Here is a 22005-nt window from a genome sequence, read left to right on the forward strand (position 1 = left end):
TATTTAGAATTGCTGTGTACTAACTTAGTAATTCAGAGATGACATTATTTTATCAACCCTATCTATGACCTAATTCGCAAAGGCAAGTTCTAGTATGTTGGGTTATTATATTTTTCTCAATCAATTTATTGAATTTTTTTAACAGATGGCTGTGGCAACATCAAACAGGAAAGCAACACAACCTTTCTATTTAGGATATTGCTACACATCCTTAAAAGACAAGACATGTATGTCTCATTATCCAAGAGCTTTCTTTGCAATTGTTCTAAATAATGGTCTGTCTTTCACAAAGGGCATTAGAGCTGCTTAATACCTCTGTACCTAGAGAAGCAAAACTGCAAGGCCCTAACAAAAGATAAAGGTGTGATAGATAAGCAGGAGACAGCAATCTAGGGTGCAGTCTGAAAGTAGACTATTGCAAGCTGCTGAGCGTATTTGTACATCTGACACCTACTGAAGATGCCCTTGGAAATGGCAAAGAATCACTGGTGAAGTTCAACCTATACGAATCACTACTATGGGTGCCTCATGTTGCCCACTGTGCTGCCAAGAACTTTGTCATGTCTCTAAAATCTCATCCAACATAGATATTTTATGCCATATTGTTGTTACAAGGCCTCCTGTATATACCATTACACACACACATACACAGACATACATTCAGGTGGGTCAGATGAGGCCATGAGGTGAATGAAGTAGCTAGAAATCTACGTGGCCACGTCTTACCCCCATTCCTCAAGTTACATGCTTGTGTCCTTGTTCCTTTATCAGATGGTGGAATGGCGTTGCAGTCTCTGTGTTAAATCACAGACAGGACATGCCACAACTGTTAAGGTATATTGGTGAAGATGTGGCCACAGCACATGGTTGCAGCCATTGAGAAAAATACATAGTCTTCAGTTACAACATGCTGTCACAGCTTTTCTCTGGTTTTGGGACCCATGGATCAGGGTGTAAGAAGAAAACCTTCCTGGTGTGCTGGCAACGTGCCAGTTGTTCTGTACTTAACAATACTGTCCTGTTGTACTGTCTGGTTGCAGGGAGAGTGGGAGGGGAAATAATAGAGTCCCTGGAAATTTTGTAAATCTGCATCCAGTGGGATTGACCTTCAGTGTGGAGTGTAAGGGAGGCAACTTATTATAAGGCTTATTAGACTTGTTTCAAATAGGGAAATGTCCATGTCCTTCAGGGGAGCAACCCACTGGGAAATAATATATTTCTTATGGCCTCTCAGGCACTGTGTAGCAGACCTCTGTCATCCCCCCTTGAAGCCACTGCTAAACTTTAATGTGTGTGGTCAGAAGCTGTCTTGTCATTGCTTTGGGGGATAATTGATTTGATTCTTCACTGCATCCTTTCCTCTGTGCAAAATGGGTGTAAAGTACTACTGGATGGAAGAGGGAGCAGTGAACAGCTATTTGAGTACACTTACATGCCCTGTGCCTGAGAGTGTCTTAAGCATGGAGAACAAAGGCCAATGAGCCAGATCTTGTCCATGTGTTAACACACTCAGCACTCCCACAGGAGTTCAATAATCCAGCTATCATGAAAACAGAATGAGTTGGGGATAGAAGAAAAATATACTAGATGAAGGTGTTACAGAACTCAGAGTAATTGGTGGTTGAAGGGAAACTGTTACCAGTTTTACTGGGAGAAATGTTATTTGATCAATGCTACCATCTTGGAGGGAGAGATGTGATAAGGGGATCAGAAACATAGTTTGGAAAAATATGCCTGCTTTCCTCCTGTTTCCAATAAGCACTGCCTGGTCTGTTTTTTATATCAATATCACACCTGCTATACTGAAGGGTCATAAATTTCTTCACATATGTTGTTCCAGCATTGAAATATATCCACCTTGAAAACACTTTGTCCAGGCTTCAGAATGTGACCAGGGAAAACATTTGGAGATACAACCTAACATGCAGAACACAGATCAGAGCTAGTTTATTCAAAGACAGATGGAAGTAATTCCTAAAAAAATAACAGAGTTCAGGAAGTGTTCAGTGTGAAGACTATAGTTGCCCTGAAAAAGCAGAGAGCATGCTGGATTAGACAGCAATAAAATGATTATTCTTTTACATTCTTCTAGCAGACAGAAGGTGGCAATTTCTTAGATATTTTTTGTGTTAGTTTGCTGAGATTTTCAAAAAAACTTTCCTGATATGCTTTTGGTAAAATTTTCATTTAAGAACATAAGGAGTTACCATATTGGATGAGATTTGTGATCCATCTGGTCTGGTAGCCTGTCTACAGTAGTAAATAGTACCATGTACATGTCAGAAGAATGTGCAAAAACCACACAGTTGACAGAGGTCATTTCATGTCTTCCCTAACAGTCAGGACACAGTAAATAGATTTTTAAACCTTTACAATACTTTGTCTGCATTAACTGTTGTAATTCTGGACATCTTTATTATTGCTGCAAATGGTCGGTCCTTTCACGTACTGCTAAATCCTTGGCCAGAATGGCTTCCAGCGTTGCTATGTTTCACAGCCCAACAATACTGGAAAAATTACTTTCTTTCTTAATTTTACATTCGTGGCCTATTTTCACTAACTGATGCTTATACCAGTGTCACATCCCAATTTCTCAGGACGATGACTCAGGTTTGCTGATTCCCAGGTCAGGATTAAGGTGAAACGACACCAGGGATCCTTTAACTCACAAAACTCAACTAAGGTTTGCTCACAACAAGAATTGGCATGAAACCATGTCACTAAACTGTTTAACGTGTGCTAACCACACATCACCAAACATATACTACCGGCCTTGCTTATTTGGGAATCAGTTCAGGGCAGACAATAAGGCAAGCCCTCCCATTGGGTCAGGAGGTTCAGAGCGCACCCCCTTGCTTTCTAGACTCCTTCTCAGAGACGAACCCAGGGGCAGCTGGATCCACTACTAGTCCCAGACTTGGTCAACAGTTTTATGTTTTAAAGGGGTGAGGTGTAGGGATTATGAAAAAGGAAAAGGGAGAGAGGAGGGAGTGGGGGAAGGGAAGGGAGAGATTTCACCGGTCCTGGGTCCAGCATTGGTTCAGTCGGCCGAGGAGTCCGGTTCCGGTGGGCTTGCGCACATGGGGCTTCATTTTTGCGTCCTTTTATCATCCTTGCCCCTCCTTCTGGTGGGCACTCGAACTCATTAGGCTAATTAGGTAGTCTTTGGGCCGTGGGCTTGGGAGTCGTTTGGGGAGTAACTTCCCCCTCCCTGCAGACGTGATCTTTGGCCATGCACGGTGAACTGCCCTGCTCAGCACATGAGAACAGGGAGCTGTGCACCCTTCGGCATAGCCTCCCCCTCCTGGCGCTGATGGGCTTCTCTTCACCTGGGGTTCCTAGCTAGGCAGGGTTCCTTGTTATGCAGAGTTAGTCGTTAAGCAGAACTTGCCCCACCGCAATGTTTCAGACATTAACTCCTTCAGTGTCTCACAACCAGTCAATGTCTCACTGCACCATTTCATGTCTTAGAACACAGGGACTCTCTATCTTCCTTTTCTACCCCAGGCATTGCTTCATGTTCATTTCTTGTGCTCATCCTCTTTTTACCTTTCTAGAGTAGAAGAGTCCAGTCCTTTCTGTCCCTTTTGGTATGAGACTTTACTCTGCCTCTGATAGTTATCATCCTCCTTTGAATTGACTCTAGCAGATTGCAGCAGGAGGTCCACTTGACACAAAATGCAGCATGGGGAAAAGACAGAAAAGACAGGAGCAGAGGGGTCACCTGAGAGTATGAGGCTTTGGTTTCCAGAAGGAGGTTGGGGAAGAGGAACAGGACATGAGGTCAACTCTGTCCTGCAGAAAGTGGAAGAAAGAAGTCATAGGTGAGCTGGACAACAGTCTCCAAGAGGGGCTACACAGGGTATCCTAACCCTGTCACCTGCCTTGGCTGGAAACACAGTGGTACCAACCCAAATGATTTCAGGAATGCATAACTTTTCCAGCAGTACTGACCAGTGACTGGAAGGAAAATATGAATATCACCCCAATAATGAGAGAGCCTGAAAACCAAGAGTGTGTATTTAAGGCCATTCAAAATGAGCAAGTTCTGAATCTTACTCTTGACTGTGCTTACTGCTATGTTTCTTGAGCTACCTTCTGACCAGAAGGGATTCATTCTTGGCTTCAGAACTCTTAAATAAATCCCATCGAGAGCAAAAAACCAAATCTTGAGATTTTACCAACTTCATTGCATTTCCACCAGCAGAGACAAACTCTTACAATAATCACTTTCAAACTGTTGTTATTACCACTGCTCAGCACTCAAGTACTGAAAGTAACTTAACAATGTCAGAGGGCTGTGCACAAAAGGTGCCATTGTGAAATCTGTTCTGAAGGCAAATTTGCATATCTCTCTCCATTTCTTAAACTGAAGAATGAGACTAAATTTTTAAAGAAAGACTCAATGTTTCCCTATGGGACTGTTTTTTTGGCGGGGAGATGCAAGAAACGTTTGTCACTTTTGTTTTCATAAAGAGTTTTCGCAAGTGTAACCAAAGGACTGTGTTAACATCAACTGAGCAAATCAATTACAAAGCACAGAAGAGAAATAATTCCATTTTTATGTGTATTTACTCATTCACAAGTAAAACAACACAAGTAAATGAAAATCCACAAAACATTCATTCAGAGGAAGGACTGTACAATGAGTAAAGGATACTGGAGACCAGAAAGACTGAGGAGGGTTATCTGTTGAACCCCTTCTTTTGACAGTGCAATCCTAAATTGTCATTATTTTTAATTACTGGTTTTAATGTATGCTAACTAATTCCAATACAACATAGGGAATGATACAGAAGATCTACTTCAGTTAGTTAGTGCATATTAACAGTACAGCTGATACGTCTACATTCAGGTTTTAGCATTAAACTGTGTTAAAAAATCCAGCTTAAATCCACCTTAGTTGTTGAGAGGCTACTGAGATGTAGAGTTTAGCAGGATCCAGGAAGGTTATTTACACGGATACAGATAAAATCCGTCATGAGGATTTATAGCATGGCTAGACAGTTGGGTTATAAAAGGTGTCAAACCTAAGGATTTCAAAACTTTTTGAAAAAGACATGTTTGCTTCTGAAACAAAATTAGAAGTTGAATAAAAATTTAGTTTACTTTTACTGTTGCAAAAATGTTTCAATTTAATAACTGAAAATCTTGTCTTCATTGATTCCTTATTTTCCTTCTATTTACTTCTCTACTATAGATTTTAGATGCAAGTTGAAATATTTTTTAAAGTGTAATAAATGGTGTGTTTGTAGTTGATCATTTACTTACGTAAAATTATAACTGAAGCTCAGTTTTATTATTGTTTTAATAACTGATAAAACCTGTTTTGCCATTACTCACTGATTGGTGTAATCAGTTATCTGCAATTTAGTTAGCACTTTAATGTAAGGCTCCTTTAAACAAAAGTGTGGAGAAACAATACTGAAATAATATCAAATGTAATGTGCTGGAGGACTATCACCAATGCTAGGTGTCTATGTCTTTAGTATTAGAAAGTAAGAAGAGTGGGAGCCTGTGTGTGTGAGAGAGAATGATGCCTAAAACACTGCACACACAATACATATTTACATGTGACATAGGAGACTTCATTTGAAAAATCATCTACAAGATTGTGAAGACAGGTTAGGAAACATCAGAATCAGAGCTACTACTGAAACCTTAATTTGGCACTTCAATACTAGGAAAGTTGCTTGCTATTCATTTGTGCAGTCACTGGGGGTTTTTTTGCTTGTTTTAGTACTTGGCCTTGTTCAGTTCACAGACTAGCTGGGACTGGCCAAATTCACTACTGTTTGAGATTTTGCTTCTTTATTACAGACTCTTTTCAAACTCTCTCCTAAAATAAAAAGAAATATTAATTTATGTCTGTTTTTTTTTCAATGACTAGTCCTTCCATCTGTTAGTGTTTGCAGTAATTTTGAATCTATTTTTACAATACCTCTCTGAGCTGACAGGCAGAGGGGGCTTATGTCCATTTTGCAGGTGGTGAGCTGAGTCACCAAGAGCTGAAAGTTTCCACTAATTTTGGGTGCCCCTAAGACTTTATTTTGTGGAGTATTTAACATTATGTAGCACATGTATCTGGAGTTCAGCTTTCACTGACTTTATCTGTACTGCTATGTGCTCTTTGTTTCTGCCAGTTAGATGTCGAGGTGTCAAACAGACAGACAAGAAAAACACAACTAGTGTGAAAACCTGAAAATACTAGACAAAAATAAATTTTCTGGTTTAAAATAGTTTTCTGTTCTGGCTCTGAAATTCCCTGTATGAAAATATTTCCACTCAAATGCCTGGGAACAAACTCACATAACAGGACATGCTGGGCAACTTGAATAATACGGAGAGTTTTCTGCCCTCGCCATAACATACATTCATTAATATCAGCATTCATGACAGGTTGCTGCAGTCAGGGGATGTTGCTGCAGTGTCAGGGATTTTGTTAGGTGGAAGGTACTGAATACAAAAGGTTAATTTTACTAATTAGTAGATGATAGATTAGGACCATGAATAGCTGCAGAGAACATCAATATGAACATTGAAGAATGTCCCTAGGGCCATTTAATCTAATTCAGGAGTCAGAGTAATAGCTGAAGTAAAGGAAAGCCTGGCACCAAAATGAAGCAAAAGTCAATGAAGTAGAGACAGTGGAGCTAAGGTCTGAGGGGTTGTTGTGGTCCAGAGATTTAGAGTGATTGAACCATAGACAGCAATAGATAATGGACTAAGGGATTTTAAAACATTAAACCAAAATATACCACAGGACAAATCTATGAGGAAATGCCACTAGATTTTGATGAAAAGCCCTTGCATAACTAGGTTATGTAGCATGTTGTATAGATTGTCTCTGGAGCACCATCCTGTCTGCCTTCAATCTGTGTTTTGTTCTACACTGATGGAGTCTAGTTGGATTTTGTTTTCATCAATCCAATTGGTATTGTGCCTTAATTTTGGCTTTCCTGCCATTGATCTTATTGCCTTTGCATCACACAGAACATCTTTTTTCAGGTTAAAGCCCAATGGCATAACAGTGAATGTGCCACTGCAGGGACTTTTAAGACTGGTAGAACCTCAGATTTGTCACTTCAGACAAAGGATCAAGAATACCTTCAACTGAGTTATTGTTTGGGGGGAGGTGGCTCTACTTAAATGAATTCATATTAATTTAAATGTTTTAAAATATTGATTCAAATAACCTAGTGTAAGGAGAGGGAAATTAAACTTTTTATTTTACCAAATTATTTAACTGGGGTTTATGTAAATGACATTTTTGTTCAAGAAAATGTTACTTTTCTGCCTATTTCAAGAAATAAATATTTTTTCAATATTGGCTATTTTTATAGGTTCCAGATGTAAGGCTATGATTTTTAATAAGCATTTTTTCTGTCCCCTTATTCCTCTCTTCTAGTTTAATGACCTTTCTTTCCCCCCATTAATTCTCCGCTTTTTCTATTTTCTCTGTACTTGGGGTTTTTTGAGCACAGAAGTTATGTAAAAATTCTGATAAGATAAATTAGGGGCCAATATTTTCTGTTCTTTAAGCATACTGTATTAGAATTTACTGCCATAGAAACTAATGACGAAAATCTCTAACATTGGTGAGGGCAATGTGTGAACTGGGGGAAAAAAACAACAACAAGAGTTCTAAAGAAATGGTCTATATGACCTTCAGAACTAAAACAGTCTTCCAGGTGCTCATAAAGTCTTGTCTATCTGCCAGTCAGTAATTCCTCATCTTTCCGTATCTTCTATAATTCCTCCTCTGTCCCATAATGAATCCATATGGAGCACAGAAGTTTTATCAAACCTATGCCTATGGAAAGACATAAGTGTTCTGATACAGCTTTTGATGACCAATAATGGACTTCTGTATTGCCATTTTCAATTGGAAGTACCTACCAGAGTGGTATTAAACATTGTTCACAACTTGAAGAAATAAAACTTCTGAGGAATAAATGTTCCAGTTGTTATGCGCATCTGATGAAAAAAAAAAAAATTCCCTTTTTTCAGTATTTTTTTTAACTAATGAATTAAATCGAATGCTACCTTCCTAGATAACCCAAGTATAGGTATACGTATACATGCATACGTATACATATACGATTTAGATACATAAATGCAGAGGGAAGAGTAATTACAGAGTTAAAGGTCTGAGAGTACAACTGACAATGCTCGGCAATACAACTCTGTACCTTTTAGGATGGACTTCTACCTTTATTACCGTTTCACTTGGGTTTGGAGAAACCCCTTCTCCATTTCTGGAGGGCTGTGCTATTTACTGGGGGTTTTTCTGTCAAACAACTGAATTCATATGAAAGTCAGTAAATGACGGGCTTTTGCTGCAAAAAGCCTAGCATTAGCTGTTCTGCTGAATGCCAGAGCAGTTCTGCCTTCAGTAAGACGGGAGCTGTTGGGAACTATGAGCACTGGCGCAACTCTCCCAAAAATGAAGTCAGCCTTCCACGTTTGCATCAAGGCTTGGCTGTTAACTAAGTTATGCAGAGCTGGCATTTATCGGCACGGTTGTCTTTTTTCTCGCCTATTAGTCAGTTGTAACTGAAGAAATATTCTTTAAAAGATGTCGATGAGTACGATTTCGTGTACGTTTTGCCCCTGTCGGACGAGCATCAATCAAGCTAACCCACGCCGGAGTGGGGACGCGCTAGCAGTCGCACCGCTCATGCTCTGACCCTGCTGGACCCAAAACGTTGAACCGGACCTCGGGGGCATCCCCCGGCGCACCTTCTCCTTGAGCAGCAGGTAGTTTTCCGGCGCTGCAACAAACGCCGAGTTGCAGAAGGGGCCCGAGGGGGCTGACGCTCGTTACCGCCTACTCCGTTTGAGAACACGTCCCGGCACTCCGCGCCGGCTCCCCCGCTGAGCAGCTGCCGCGGGGCGCGGCCGACGCCCGGAACGAACCCGCGGTGCGCGCCGGCCGCGCCCCGGCACGCCGCCGGGCAGCCTGCGTGCCGCCGCCCGACCCGCCGCTCCACCCGCCGCCGCCGCCGCCGCCGCCGGGCCGCCCGGCCGGCCGCCGCTCCGCCGCGCGGGGGGCGTTCTCGCCCCGGCCCGCCCTGGCGCCGCCCCTCGAGCCCCGCGCCCCGGGGGACTTTCCGTGCCGGCCCCGCCGCGGGGGCGGGTGCTGCCGGTGCGCTGGGCCGCGGCCCCGGGCGTGCTGCGGGAAAAGAGGGCAGCTCGCGGCAGTTCTCGTGGCTGCGGGCCTGCCTGCTGCTTACGTCAGGAAACCGCTCGCCCAGTCACGCTGTGCTTTACAGGTATTGCATTTCCCGCTGGCTGCTCCGGTGCGTGTCTAATTACACTCGGAACAGTTGAGCTAACTTGTATTTAGCTCTGAGGCTTGCGGCTTTTATTTCAAAGCTGGAAAGGCATTTGCGTGCTGAAAGCTTTCACTTTTCTTGAGGCCATTAACTGCTGCAATAACACCTCTACCTACAGACTTGCTTCTGCTTTTCCTGGAGAGTCCGACTTTAGCCCAGCCTGTTACCGGGGTGACGAGCGTACGCTGTAAAGGCAGGTTTTGGCTACGAGGTTGTAACTGCGCTGCCTGTGAGAAGGAGCGGGTTGCCCGCCTGTCTTGGGAACAGCAGGCGTCGTGTCCTCGGGCAGTTTCTCAGACTTTGTATCTCCATAAAGCTGCCTCAGTTTAAATTAAAAGTGACTCCAACTTCAGAGGGTAATTTCAGCTTGGGATCTGCAGTGTTCAAACTAGGTTGTTGAGCCAGACGTGTAAACTCCTCACGTAGGCATGATCACAAAAAATGTCTATGCAGTTGACCCTGATAATCACAGACAAATGATTTGTGGTATGCCTGCCTTTGGTGTAACTCTACCCTTACAGGTTTTGGCCTGACCATCTAAGCAAATTAGGGTTAAGTGATAGGGCTGTGTGCTTGTGTGTGTCTACATAGAAACACCTGTCTGTCTCTCCCACCCACTGTCCAATTCTGACCAAGTCAGGTAATAAGTCAGAGATGATGAAGTTTATCGGTGTAGGCATGTTTTGTGGAGATAGGTAGTCTAAGATAGAAGGAGGCTGTACTAGTTTACAGCTCAGGAAAAGCGTGCAGCTGCTGTCTCAGTACTCTCTTATTACACAACAGAGAACCCACACCTTGCAACATTAATGCATAGAAGACCAGGCTGCATTGGTCCTGCTGTGCTCATAAATATTCATTTTTCCTACCTTGCTACTCTGAGAGAACTCAAAGGCTTAAGAGCAGGAGAATCTCCTCAGAAGCAAGACCGCTGCATCTCTTCTGGTTACCTCCAGATTAGGAGCCAGTATCTGACTCCAGACACAACCTGAACTAAGCAAGGCAGGAGAGAGGTTAGCTCAAACAAAGGAGAAAGTAAACAAGATATTTCATATCTTGCCAATTTTCAAAGACTGCTATGTCTGAGCTTGGAAAAATGATAGAGCTCAGAGAGCTGGTCATTGGAAAAGGCTGGGACTCCCCTCACTCAGATGGATTGTATATTAAAAATGCTTAGTTCTCTCTATGGCTGTAAAGTGAATCTAGATTAGCTCTGATTATACATTTCAGCAATCTCCCTTCTCCTGTCCTAAGTGACATCTTGAAAGATTTAGAAAATTAAAGATTTAAGATTAAAGAAATTAAAGATTAAAGAAATTAACATTAAAGAAAATTAAATGTAAATAATATATTAAAATATGAAAAAAATAGAAGCTCTCAAAACACCAAATTGTTTTTCATCACTTGCTGTGTTTAGGCAAGACAGAGCTAGGCACGATGATAATTGTTTCAAGAGCTCTTAACTGATTGAAATTTCTTTTTCGAACACAATTTTGGTCCTTCTGAGCCCAGGTTTAAGCAAAAGTCATCAACACTTATCCTTTGAAAATTCAGGCCCCCAAGTCATGTGGCTTCCAGACCTTTCCAGAGTGAGGAATCAGCTCTGCCCTGCTGCAGGGCAGAGGGAAGATCCCTTTCTCCAGGTCCCAGGGAGAAGGCAGATCCCCATTCTCCAGGTCAGGGAATGATCTGTCATGTGTGGGTTCACTCTTTGCTCTTAAGGGGCACGCCAAGGTCTCTGAGGTGCTTTGGGCATTGTGGACTAATTCGTAGTGGACTAATTCCTAGTGAGTTTTTGTTATAGCAATTTTCACTCTGTGATTAGTAGGGTTTACAAGGTGTAACTTCCCAGTAGCCTTGTAATTTAAGACTTTGCTGTAGTAGAATATCCATACCTAGAGAGCAGCAGCTGCCAGCAGCAATGACAACTACAGAGCCTACCTTATACTAGCTTCAATTTGATGGCACCATTATCACTGCTGTCTGGTGCTGCAGAATGGCTTTTGTTTTTTAGTCAGATTTCATACAGAGATAAGGCTTGTGCAGCCACACTGTCATCACTGCCTTTTTAAACCCTTTAAGCCATAACATAGAAATGTCACAGATAGCATTGCATCTTAAAAATCTTGTGTCCCACAGGTTTCTTGGAGACTGGTGAGCAGATAGTGCTTTATTGCTCAGTGAAGTTCAGCTGTTACTCTTTCTGGTATACCTGTCAGACAGTTGAATGAGTAGCATGCCTAGACTTTGAGTCAGCCATAGCATATAATGTATCTTGCACAACCATCATGTAAAACAATTGGAATAGGAGTATTACAAGAGAGCTACAGAAGGCATGAGAGCTGAGATGAGTGTAGCAGGAGGCTTTAGGCAACACAGTGGGGAGGTAAGTGTCTTAGTTGACTTAGGAGAGCACAGGAGAAAATGGAGTACAGAGATGGTTTGGGGGGAAAAAGAGAACCTGGGAGTATTGCAGCATTGGCTGTATGGGACAAGAAGAGGAAATCAATATGCTACCATAGAAGATCCAGAAAACATAGGACAAAAAAATGGAAGAGGGCAGGCTCTCTATGTCTTGCTACTCACAGAACTACTATCTCATGCAGATCCCCCATAACAGAGTATCAGTGGGGCACTTATGAATACTGTGGAGATACCTGATCAAGTGCCAAAGAACAGACTATTAACTCCTGTAAAGAAAATCAGCCGAGTACATCTCGGATGAATGGGAGTGTCCTTGGATGCTAGGCATAGACAGTGCTCACTTGCATAAATGAAGTCTTAGTAGATATTTGGATGCTATGGATTTTATGCAAGTGATCTACTTCCTTTTTCATGTTATTTTTGCTTAGGCTGCCAGCTTTACTGTGACAGTCACTGCAGAAAGAATTGCTGTTCTGCTTGAGGAACATCAGAGTGCAAGGGCAGAGAACAAGGGTATCGGTGTCCTACAGACACCTTCTGGTAAGAACTGGTTTTTGGCTTCCACCTCATCAAGTGGCTCAGTGCCTGTGCGCTCTGACCACTAAATGCAGGCATAGGGGTGCCTTTGAAATGGAGCACAGGAGGAGAACGTGGGTCCTCATAGGGACTCCTGAAGAAGCACCTCTTCCCTGGGCTTTTGCAAGTGCTGGAGCATAAATACCAGAGTGGTATCTGATGGAGAAACAGGGCTAACTAGTCCATGCTGCTTCTGAGACCTGAAGTAATACAGTGACGTGACACCGCCCTGCGTCATGTAGACATACCAGCCTGTACGGGATTAAACTGGAGCTCTCTAACACATTGCCATATTCCACTGTGTGGACTTTGTTCTAAGAGATATACAGGAATTGTCCTTTAGCCTAATAAATTGTGTGGCAGCATGACCACTGCCTCTAACGTAGGGAATGCTCCAAAATTATTTGTAAACAGACTTTTAATTGGGAGGCACTGATACAGCCTTGATACTCCATGTATATAGCTTCTGGTCAAAGCAAGCTCAGGGTCTTACAGCTACAGGCAAAGAGGCCTGGGCTGGGATGCTCCTGCCAGGGGAGAGGGAGGCTGTGGCAGAGATGGGTGCTCCAGAGTTATGGTTCTGGCTGCTGGTGGAGGGAGGGGGGGATGCAGGGGATGGCGACTGCTGCTGCAGAGAGGGCCCTTTACCTCTGCTGCGGTCACACGCCTCTTCTTCCCCTGCAGTGGCAAGAGCAACCACGCTTTGATAATGTAGCCATTGGGCCATAATTCATGCGCTACGCCCATCTATCTGTTCCTTAGCAGCTCTCTACTTTGCTTCTGCCAAGAGCCGGCTCTGTTTCTCATAGATAGAATGACGTTGTTTACAAAGATTGTATTTAGCAAGGTTCCCGGCTTTAGGAAAGATTACAGAAAAAGAGAAGAAAAGCTGAGAGAAAGCAGGTAAAATCAGCAAGAGACACTGCCTGTCAATATATAATGCCTGTATCTCTGTTCAGCCTCAGTTATCCAGTCTGCCACATGTAGACAATTTCCGCTACTCCAGCTGTTCCTTTGCTTCCATGGGAGGATATCAAGGCCACAGGGCTTTGCACTCCTGTAGCCATGGCACAGCAGGATCAGGTAGGGGCAAATCCAGAAGTCTGTTGAACACTGTGGTTCTCCATTTAAGACTCTCTCTTTGAAATCCGTCGTTGTTGCAGGTTTTTTTTCTCTCTCCCAGATTAGCCTCATAAGTTCCCTTCCTTTCAGTCCAGCTGTTCCCTTACATGAAATGGAAAGGCAAAGTAAGACATTTAGTGGCAAAAGAGGCAAATCACAAACTGTGCTTGACAGCAGTTCTCAGGCATGGGTCAGTCTAGCCTGTCGATACCCATCTTCACCCGCTGGTCATCACCGTACCGCTCAAGCAGTATTGCTTGGCTTGTTCTGTTGATAATGTGCCAGTAAATCCCACATAGTTCATGAGTTCATAGGTGAGTAACAGAGGAGTAAGTTGGCACCTGAGGGCTTCCCATTTCATGCTAGTCACAGTCTTGGCAGGGGCCGGTCCTTTTAAGCTTCTGCTATGTGAGTGGTAGTAGTACAAGCACGGGTACCTACTGTTACTTTTTTGCCCATCTTGAACGCTGGTGCTGTTAATGGGGCACACATGAGCAGGTTTGTGGGGAAGGCAGAAGAGGACTTCATTTGCACAGTGGTTTTATATGCTCACAAAGTGCTATGAAATCCTCGGAGATAAAGCATTGCACTCCTCAGCCTGAACCGCCATAGTGCAGAAAGTTGTATTTCTTATGGTTTTCTGCCTAATGAATAAGACATAAGATGTGGCCATGTATTTTTTACTATTAATAACATGATTAAAGGCAAAGCAGGAGGTTTTGGGTCAGGGCTTGTAATAGTTTGTGATTTATTTTTTTTCCAAAGGTACTGTGACAAGCCTGGGACCGCCTAAGGACATGGCAGAGTTACTGCTCTGTTGTACACCAGGATATCCTAGGATTTCAAGTCAAACTTTGGGAGAGAATTAGGAATCCCAGCCGTATTGAAATGGTTGATGTAACTGTAGGCGGGAGTGTGGAAATCTAGCTTGTAATTGGGAAAGCCACCAGCGGAGGTCAGTGTCTCCCAGAGACAGACTCTCCGCTTCCCCACTGCAAAGCCGGCGCCTAGAGCAGGCGGGAGCTGCCCTGGTTAAGAGGTGCATGGGGCTCCCGTCTATCTGTTTCTCCCCATTTAATTGCACACCCGAGTGACCTGAGCAGCTGTGCTAACATACAGGCCTCTCCTGGCTGAGGTTCTGCCTCGGTTTACAACACGGTATTTCTTCCAACACTGTTTCCCAGCTTGAAGAACACCTGAAACTGGTACATAATTGATCTTCACAAATGAAGAGCGATTCTGTATCACAGTCACCAGACTGCATGTGCGTGTGCAGGTACTGAGCTCGAGGCCTCTTGTCCTGCAGGATGGGCCCCGTGTCATTTGGGAACACTTAGTAGATGCAGCCCTCAGAGAACCCGGGAGGAAGTGCTTTTCAGGTGGCAAAACATGGACGTCTGTGTAGAGTGAGTAATCTAAATGTTTTTGTTGTCTGAGGAGAGAAATAGACTCCTCCAAGGGATGGTTCATCTCACTGTGAGCACTGAGTGCCCGTGTTACTCTGTTAACCATAACGGGTACGCAGGGCGAACTGTTACTGAGATGCAGACCTCCCAAGTTTTTATGTGAAAGAAATCTCACCCATAGTTTCAGGAACTTGAGCATGAGCTGTTCAGCCTTGATATTCAGCCTTGTCACAACCAAAGTGCTTCTGGATCTGACCGGGAACCTGGTGTGACTTTAGGATCAAATGCAGATTTCAGGTGTCTCCAGAGTCAGGCAGCACATGCGTGTGGATGTTTCAGGTTAACTATCTGCCCCTCATCCTGTGTGAGTGCAATAAAGATAGACCCCTTTGCATGGTATTCTTTAAGCAAAGACAGTGTCTTTTAAGACTCTAACATAAGCCAGACCAATTTCAAAAAAGACGTAAGCAAGTCAGTGTTGTAACACTGAAACCAAGCCAGAAACCGAAATCTTTGGTTAGGAGGGAAAATCACATGTGGTTAAAACCTAACTATTTTTTTATCCAGTTTGCTAAATGCCTGCCAATAATTGTTCCATTTCTCGTGTATGTGTTTGTGTCTGGCATATCAGAAGTGCCAGGGACGGCTCCTGGGGGAGCTGGACTTTCGGTTTCACATGGACTTTTGAGCGAAAGGGAGAAAAGTTCACAGGAGAAACCTCTGCTTTTGTACGCACTAGAAGTGCAAGCTGACCCTTCAGAGATACACAGCAGCATACTAAGATCTGTAAAGGTATATATATAACTGTCAGGGCCCTGAGCCCATTCCCTGCCAGCCCCAGTGGGGTCTGGCTGTGCAGCTGAGGGTCAGCTTTGCCAGCGCAGCTGCGTTAGACACATGCAAACTCTCACAAGGACTTGCAGAGCCCAGAGAAGGTAGTGGATGACAGCAGCTGTATGAAACATCGCCAATAAGAGAAAGGCTGAAAGGATTGGGTTGTTTAGTCTGGAGAGGAGACGCGTGAGGAGAGCCACTGCCACAAAGGAGGAAATGAGTCTTTCCTTCTTCGTGGACTCAGTAATAGGCTTGAACAACAAGTGAAACTTGGGTACTAGAAAAAAGTTTCTCGTGGCAAGCAAGGACATGTGTTGGGATGCACTGCAGGGCTGTAAAAAGTCCAGTGCTCAAGCTTGAAAAACCAGGTTAGACAAATGTCTGATGGGAATGGTTGTGGCATACTAGATCCTCCCCTGGCCAGCAGGATGGCAAACAGACCCTCCCGCTCAAAGTCCTTCCCAGCCTGTTTCTATCATCCATTGATAAGTCATAAATCCTATGAGGTTCATACCTCAGATTCTATCAACAGGAAGAAACAGTGTTAATCAATCAAGTCTTGTCTTTTTTTGTCACCTTTTTTTTTTTTTTTTTTTGCTTAGGTGGGGTGTCTTCTAAGTTTTAAACTTTTTAAAGTATTTAGGTAGTTTATCTCCTACCCAAATTAGTGGAAATTCATCATCTGTCTGGGGATTAGTGGGAATTCATCATTACACGCAGCCAAGGTGTGTATTTCCACACTTGTTTCTAAAGGTTGTCTTTACCATAGTGTGCGCTAAGAACAAAACCACAATCTGCCTTTGTATCCTCACGACATACACACACATAGACCCCAAAGGAGACAAAGAGATTGGGAAATAATATGATGAAATAAAGTCTGTGTCATTCCTTTTTCTTCTGTAAAGGATGCCCACTTCTCTGTTCAATTTTCCTTGGCTACCTGTTGAGCAGACTTGCATGGTAGGAAAGTCGTAGAGCACAGACATAGTACATGCAACTGAAATGACATCCAGCACAGCTGCAGCATATGAGGATTGGGGTCATGGTTGCTCATTTTCTGACCACTTTTCTTGTTCTGTTCTGTAGAGAAGTTGGTTAGGCAGAGATTAGGTAGAATAATCCTTCTTATCCATATGCTTTAAAATCTTGGCCATCACAGACACAAGATCCTGGCACTGCTGTAATGAAAAGACTCTTCCAGCTCTCCCTCTCTATTCCTGCAATTGCTTACAGATCAGAAATAACATAGCTCCCTCTAGGTGGTCAAGATTTGATGCCTCCTTTCCATTACAAAATTCTTACCCTTACTTTATTACTCTAGAAATATGAGACTCACAGAGTGTTCTCTGTATCCTATTCGCAGACAGGGGACGACCATTAACAACGGGGAAAAAAACCCAAACACATTAATGTTGGGAAAAAGTGAGACTGGATGTTTAGTTGAAATCTACCAGGCAAACTGACATTCATCCTGGCACAGATACAGTAAAATGCCAGGCGCAGGGATGGGAAAGAGATTAGGGGGACCCTAGGTGGGAATGAGAGGATGAATCGCTTCCCTTGCAGGAAAAAGTCCAGAGTCATCTTCAATTGCCTTGAAACTGGTGATATGAGAATTCCTTCATCCCTCCCTCTCTAATCAAAAGAATGTTTAATAAGTCATTTTTGTATTAATTGGATTAATTGTCCTGGCCTCCTTGCAAAGTACTGTGAGCACCATCACTGCAAAATCGTAGGTAAGAAATAGCTATTCCTCATTTTTTTTTTAGGAAAAAAAATGGCTGTTCACTTAGTATCACACAAGGCAAAAAGCCAAACAGGCAGAAAGGTTCCTCATTTGTGGCTGGGCTTTTGGTTAGAGGTTACTAAGCAACACTAGCCTGATCTTAGCCCTACATTCCTCCTTGGAAAGCAGTGTCTGTTAACACTCAGGTCAAAACTGGGCTTATGTATACATTCAGCTGACATCAAAGGCATGCACGGCTGCAAAGAAAATCATGCTTTGGCTTCCTGGCTTACAAGACTTTAAACAATTACATTGCCCATATTTTGTTTGTGCTCATATTTGTGGCCTCTGATCACATGTACAGGAACAAGTAGATGGTGGAAAAAGGTAGGCAATTCCATGATTTTCAGGGAGAGGTTAACCCAAATACATACATGACTGAGCATTGTTTGGTTGGTGCAGCTATCACCCTGCCCAATATTGGCATGCATTTTGTTTCTGATTCAGAAAAGCAACAACTGTATTTCCCTCCATTTGTTGTTCTTCATTACCTGCTTCCTCCCATCCCATGCCCCGCAGCCTCCGCTCTTCTGTTACAGATGCCAGCCTTGCCTGTTCGTTCCTTAGGTTTATCTGTACATGAGCTTGGTCTTCCCAGTGACAGGGCCTCCTAGGATATGTCCTCATAGAAATACTAATGCAAGAACTACTTAGGTGAATTACACTGAAATAAAGTGAGACTTACTAGCTGTTCTTCCTAAACACTTTTTTTACAAGCAGTATTCCCTGTCACCTGAATGATGCTGCTCTCAGCCACAGTTGCTAACCTGCCCTGGGGCCTAGGCAAAAAACCTTAATAAGCCTTGTAATATACCTCTTCAGGATTTGGAAGAGCACTAAACAACTTCAGTGCAGACAGTCTTCTAGAGGCGTTCAGAAGGAAACACTTTCCCACAGTTCATTGGGATCACAGGGTAATTCATCTTAATGGAGTGAAAGAGCCACGGGATATATCCCCAGAAATCCCAGCAAGTGCTGACACAGTAACTCATGTAGCGCTTTGTGGAGTGGCTGCCCTCACCAATTACCTAAATTAACCCAGCAAAGACTGCTCACACAGAGAAAATCCTCCCTGACCTGATTTGTAAGGCCATTTAAATCATTCCTTAGGACCCACCTTTGCTAATATACATCTATAAAATGAATTGCTGAGACTAGGAGAAGGTATACTTTACCTATTTGTGATATCTTACAAATGTCGATGTGTTCATTATGACAGAAGTGGCTGGTAGTGACTTCTCTTTCATGTGTCAAGTGTGGGCTGTTAGTGACTTACATACTTTCAACTCAAAAAAATTTATAACCATTTTACAAAATTCTGTTGCCTTTGGTGTAACAGCCTTTTGCAATTTAACAAAGAGAAACCCCGTAGGCTAGAAAAGTGCCCCCTCACTGCTGATAAACTTGGATTAAATGCATAAGATTTAATCAACTCACTTAATTTCATAAAGTTCCATTCTGGTTTCGCTTCTGCGGCTTGTGTGCCAGAGAAGCACACTGTCAGTCTCCCAAATAATAAATGAATACAGAATATTCCAAGGTTGAACTCCTGCCACCACTGAAGCAGGAATGGCCAAATCTGCAGTAGAAATGTCTGCAAACTGCTGGAGGAGAAAAGCAGTGCCAGGGCAAACCCCTTTAAACAAACTCCCAGACTCACAGGACCCATTGCAGAGCAGCCTAGCTCTCTGGGTCAAGAGGTGGGAGAGAGGAAGAGAGTATTCAGCTGTCTGGGCAAAGAAATAGCAGGACTTTTCAACAAATCTGTTCTCTTCTTACATGGGAAATAAAGTTTATTTTCTTCTAATATCGTTCTCAGAGCAGCTATATTTGTCAACATCTTTTTGTTAATTTGCTTGTAATTCAACCTGAAGTATATATCCAACATGGAAAAATTGGGATTGGAAAAATCAGAGCTTGGATAGTGTATATTTGGTAAAGTTAGAAACAACCAAAACCAGGAATTTAGAGGGTAATTGTGAATAACCTTAACTAATGTTACCATGACTGCTTCTACCCATAATAGCATTCTTCTCTGGTAGTTTTTAGTACGCCTGGTTTTCATTTGCAAGTTTTAGACACTGAAATAATTAGTGAGGAAAAACTTTTAGAATGAATGTAGCTACACTTGCAGGTGAAAGTACACAAGGTTTTCTTTAGTCTTCTCTCTGCAAATAGCTATACTGGTATAAAACTTCTTTATACTAATTGTGAATTCAGATTGGAAATACGTGCTGTTTTAATTATGCTATAATTAAGTGTGCTAAATAGATATCGTACTAAATATACTGTAACTAGGAAGATTGCACTATTTTAATTACATTAACAGACTTAAAGATTTACATTTTTCTAGCACAAAAAAAGGATCAGCTTCATATATACATTCCATGATGTCAGCTGAGTAACTGTGGTCTCATTGCTGCAAATGCAAGGTACTGTCTTGCATTGAAAGCTACGCCAAGTCGTATCACTTCAGCTTTACCATGGACTAAAAGCATTCATGTGGATTGTTATCATGGCTCACTTGGTCCACAGTAACTTGTTAAGCCATGATAATTCAGTTATGAATTTGAGCTTAAGGGGAAATGTTTCGGAGTACTACAATAAAGGTGCTATAGCTGCGATAGTATAAGGATATGTTTTGCATTAACACAAGACCTAACAAAATAACACCCTCATCTAGACTAGGCCTGCAAGACCATATTAAACAGTGAGTACTAAATAACGGTCAAATAAATGAGGACTCTAAAGAGAATCATTACTGCTTAAGGATGCAGATGATGATCAGCCTGGAATTCTGGAATGCGGCAGTGTTCCTTGATGCCCATGTGAGTACCCCACTTTAATCCAGAGAAAGATGATTTTCTGTTGAGGAAAGTGCCCTCATTCAGGAATGCACTTCAGCACATACTTGAATTTCACTAAAAGCACTAGGATTCAAGTTTGAGATTAAAACTAAACATATGCCTACGTGTTTTCCTGCATGGGGACATTGATTTAGAGACTGAAAACCATGCAAGTTAACCTATTTTGAAAGCTATCAAGGTAGTGTTGAAGAAGAAAATAAAATTAAAACCTCAAAAACTAAGGAAGTATTTGGGTCATTATATTTCAAGCTGAAAGTGATAGCACAAAGACTCAATGACAATGAAATTATATAAATTAAACCAAAGATTTTTTTTTAAAGTGATGATACAGGTTTTTTTACTGTTTGTGGTGTTTATTGTGCTTTAACAGAACTGGATAAATCTGATAAGCTGTTTAATTTTGGATTGGAGGAGCTGATGGAAGTGGAGTTCTTCCAGTGCTCTGAAAAGCTTACTTTTCCTATTGAACCTCACATTTAAATTACCCTGACTACTCTAGATTGCGTAAGTAAATAGACATGTGAAAAGCAGCATCAGCTCCAAGAGTCTGCTTAGCGTTCTTGTTAGAGCTATGACGTACTAGGATGCGTTCACATGTAGGATGAACCCTTATAGTCAATTACACTCAATTTATTAGATTAGGTATGCCGAGGAATGGGATGATAACAGAGTCAGATGGTAGTGGGGGTTTACCATCTGTTATCTGCCTTTAGCAATGGACCAGTTCTCACTGTGGACAACAAAAAGGAGTAGTGAAAAAATAAATGGGACATATGCTTTTAAATTCCCAGCTGGGAATTTAATTCAGAATTCTCAATTTACAATTGCACCATGTTGTAAGCAAACTGAATATTTTCCAATATTTTACAGCTGAAAAGATTTGCTAGCAGGCTTTTATTAATTGCATTTAATAATATTCTGTAAGAAGCCTATGCAGAATGTGTCAAAAGCTATTCAGCCCACAATTTAAAGGTATAGATCCAGGTAATGCAATTGACAGCAGCAGAACCACGCGGAGTTCATTTTGGCTTTGCAACTATTCATGTGTATACACTGAGATTTTTGTATTAAAAAAATTTATCTGTGCATAAATACTAGCCCCCTGAAACAGAGCTGAGGAGAAGACATATGTGACATAAGATTCTCAAGCAGCAGAAGTTAGGCATCTAAATCTGAAACTAGGGTACTAAAACCCTCTATTCAGAAATCTCATTCAACTATTAGTTGACCAGGGAGACTGCTGCCACCGTGGGTTAGGTGTGGCTCCTCAAGAACCAAAATGCTTCTCTGCAACCACAGCACCTCATTCTTCAAAAAAGGTACAAGTTAGCCTGATGTCAAACCCAGCACAAAGCCTCATCTGCTTTCAGGAACCAGTGGAGAAATATCTCCACATAGTTCCCCAGTGGCCATCTGCCATTATGCTCTAATTCCACATTATGCAACTAGTAGCCTAGGATTTTCCGCAAAATTCAGTAAGAGCAACAGCTTTCTTGTAAAACTTGTTTTGCACTTCTGTAAGACAAATCTTAGCCTGAGGGTTATCAGCTATTTTGGTATGGCTTCTCTTTTGCTGAGCTGTTGCAAAGGAACAGGAGCTACCTGAAACAGAAGGGGAGGGGAAAAAACGACCCTGAGGTAGGTATTAGGGTATA

The 22005-nt window shown here is 42.3% G+C and overlaps 1 long non-coding RNA gene across 2 annotated transcripts in view; it reads left to right on the top strand.

Annotated features, from left to right (window-relative positions):
* The first annotated feature begins 9154 nt into the window (after positions 1-9154).
* LOC115344173 overlaps positions 9155-22005 on the top strand; it is a 30407-nt gene continuing 17556 nt past the window's right edge. Inside the window, exons 1-2 of one of the 2 annotated variants that reach the window (XR_005932904.1) lie at positions 9155-9275; positions 12188-12299. This is a non-coding gene — a long non-coding RNA (uncharacterized LOC115344173). The remainder of the gene's footprint in view (positions 9276-12187; positions 12300-22005) is intronic. The other variant, XR_003924469.2, reaches the window with a different exon arrangement.

The sequence above is a fragment of the Aquila chrysaetos genome, chromosome 7 (assembly GCF_900496995.4).
Source record: "Aquila chrysaetos chrysaetos chromosome 7, bAquChr1.4, whole genome shotgun sequence".
Classification (NCBI taxonomy): Eukaryota; Metazoa; Chordata; class Aves; order Accipitriformes; family Accipitridae; genus Aquila; species Aquila chrysaetos.